We start from the raw sequence: 3,598 nt of genomic DNA on the forward strand, positions 1-3,598 counted from the left end.
TATTAATAAAATTACTTCATTAGTGACAAGAATTCAAACCGGCTGACAAAATTATTTTTATTTGTTTACATAATCAGTTAGACATTAACATTCGAGTATACGTTCAGATACATATCGATTTTTACGGGTATCAGGTTTTTGAGTTTTAAAATTAAACTATGTTCGGGTATTATAATTTTTTGAATAGGATTCGATTTAGATTCTTTTGGGTCCGGATAAGTTTATACAAACCTAAAAATGGGGTCAAATCTAATATAAATTAACAAAAATACAGCAATTGGGTTGTAAAGAAGCGATGTTATTGTAGATCCCAGAATTATCTCATCTGCATGTAATATAATAAGAGCAAACTTATTAATTAGTATGAAAATCATGGAACGAGGTACAGTTAAAGTAACAGCTCGTTCAAATAAAAAAAATTGCATTAAGAGATGTCGAAGATATATATTGTATCTTCGTCAAGATGTTAATACACTAACCAACACGGTTGGCCTAGAGGTAGTTGCGGCCCAGAACCAATACGCTCCCTGCAGGTTCGACTCGCGTTGGTCACTCGGGCTAGGGTTAAATCCCAAGAATATGTGGAGTGCCGTGGGCCTCGCGGGAATAGTCGGTTGACTACGGTCGCCGGAAACCCGCGGTTACCGAAAAAAAAAAAAAAAAAGTTAATACAGTATATAAAAATATTTAAAAATAAATAAACATATGGTAGAATTGGTGGGGCAATTGGTTTTTGTCTCCCCGAGTAAAAGTTTGTTGACCGCATAATCGGTCTGCACACCCGTCAAAAGAAAGAGTCCTTATTGATTAATTAATTCAAACTAAACTTAAACATTATATTCAAGTTTAAAGTTATTGTTAATTGTGTCTTTTGCACACTAGGAGATTGTGTTGGGCTAGGAGTCCGCCCTTTTGTTTTATCGCATGCCTTTGTACATGTCTTCCATTAACAATTTAACATCAATCTTAAAGATTTATTATCCGCGTATTTTAAATGTACATGTGAATATATATATAAGTATGTGCACCAAACTTGATTTCACATGTGAAATTTTGTTATGGCACAAACACATTTTAGTAATCAATTTGTAGTAGTATGTTTTAAAATGTTGATCATGTTATACTTAGTCAAGCAACTATGAAGAAAAATCAGGTATATCATGTACCCAAATTATTGTATGTTCATGTATAGTTTTTTCCTAAAATGTATCTGCTTTACGTTGTCACAATATAACCAAAATTGATCTTCATCGTGCGGCTTCAATTAATTCTACCACGATATAAACTGGAACTGAAATATATTGACGTTTTAATTAATTTCGGAAAATCGATTCAGATGTTACTAACACAAAAAAAAAACATAAAAGGAGATGTTTAGCTCAAAAGTATAAAAAGCTACTGGAATAAAATTCTTTAATACTTGCACATGTCACGTGATACAAACCAAAACAACAAATAAATTTATCATTTCAAATTTTAATTTAAATACTACATATATACTAAAATCCAGCAGGTGTAGGTCTGCTACATGGAAAGTTCTTATTCCACTTTTAGATCTTGCCATATCCTTCTCTTACTTTTATTATTTAGTTAGATAAAAGAATTATTCTTGGGTTTCAGAGGTTCACCAACCAATAACATTTCATTATTTCAAATTTGATATATTTAAAAAAAAGAAACAAAATATTGTCAAGTTATATTATGTTTTTAAAATAAAAAAGTAAAAAAAAAATAGTAATTACAGAAAAAAAAATTTTAAAAAAAAATTTGACGTCGTCAGCAAAACACTAAACCCTAAATCCTAATCCCTAAACCCTAAATCCTAAACCCTAAACCCTTGGGGAAACTCTAAACTCTTGGGTAAACCGTAAATCCTTGGATAAATTTTAAACTCTAAATAAAAAAACATTAAAACCCTAAACCCTAAACCCTTGAGTGTTTTAGTGTTTAGTGATTTTGATTTAGAGTTTAGGATTTATCCTAGAGTTTAGGGTTTATCCAAGAGTTTAGGGTTTAGAATTTAAGGTTTAGAATTTAGGGTTTATGGATTAGGATTTAGGGTTTAATGTTTTGCTGAAGACGTTAAAAATATTTTTTTTTAATTATTACTATTTTTTTATTTATTTCTTTTTACCTTTTAATTTTAAAAACATAATATAATTTGACAATATTTTTTTTTCTTTTTTTAAGATATCGAATATGAAATAACACAATCATATTGGTTGGTGAACATAGGGGTTCACACCTAAGAATAAGTCTAAATAAAATTAACAATCAATTTGTAAATGTTCACGAGGGTGCTACGAGTGAAAATAAAAATTTAAAAGAAAACTTTCTTTCAGACTGAACCACTCATAGTTTCAGTTTACCGGACGTAGAGTTTAAATCCAGATAACTAATCAGATGACAAAATAACAATTTTATAAGAGCTTTCTAAGTTAAATGACCAGATAAATGATCTTACATACAACCATACATTTTATAAGAGCTTTCTAAGGTAAAATATAAATAAAGAAAATTAAAATTTAACCCGCAAGTTCGTGCAGGTGTTTGTTTTATAGTTAATATAAATTAATATTTTATGTAATTTTTTGTAATATATATTTTAACATTTTGTGTAATATAAAATTTATACACAAAAAATTATTGTTTACATTAGTAATCTTATTTATTGTATTTAACCGTCAATTACAATAGTCATTTGGTTATATATTTCTCTTAGACTAATAGTTCCACAAAACAATGAATACAATAACATATTTTTGCTTTCGTGTTTAATATTTATTTTAGAAAAATTATTATTTACATGGGTTTAGAAAAGTTATATATTAGTAACAAATAATGATGAATAGACTACAATACAATAAATAATATTTTATTGAACAATATTCTTTATTTTGCTTAATGTGAAACATATAGCTAATGAAAGATTGTAAATGGTCTTAAAATGGTTTTAATTAATCAAATAGAAAAAAACTCCGAAAATAAAATTTATTAAATGCCAATAGTTATTTTATATAATATATGGGTTTAGGCTATTGTGTTCAAGATCAGCGACTATTATTAATGTAGTTGAAGTTTTGATCTAGATCATTTTTGGAACTATTTTTGTTATTTTACCATTTAGCATATATTAATTTGTGTATCTTAGGTGTTGGTGATATTTTTAAAGAATATTTTCGTAACAAATACACTACAAGAAAACGTGCCCATAACAACGAACATTTACGACGAAAATATTTCGTCGTAAATTTACATGGTCTTTACAACGAAATTACGAGGAATCTAACTTTCGTCGTAAACGCCATGTAAATTTACGACGAACTGATTTCATCGTAAACTCCATGTAAGTTTACGACGAATGTACGTGGAATGAGAAATACGTCGTAATCATTACATCGACATTACAACGAAGCATGTTACCGTTATATTTAGGTGAAAACGTGTATTCAATGTGCTTTAACTTACCTAATTTCGTCGTAAAGTCGTTGTAAATAATATGTTAAAACCATGTAAAATCCATGTAAAATATTCCTTGTAAAATCGTTGTTATATTTCAACTACCCAACTCGAAAATTTCTCTATATATATGTCATTT

This window comes from Brassica oleracea, chromosome C5, assembly GCF_000695525.1.
Source record: "Brassica oleracea var. oleracea cultivar TO1000 chromosome C5, BOL, whole genome shotgun sequence".
In the NCBI taxonomy this organism is placed as follows: domain Eukaryota; kingdom Viridiplantae; phylum Streptophyta; class Magnoliopsida; order Brassicales; family Brassicaceae; genus Brassica; species Brassica oleracea.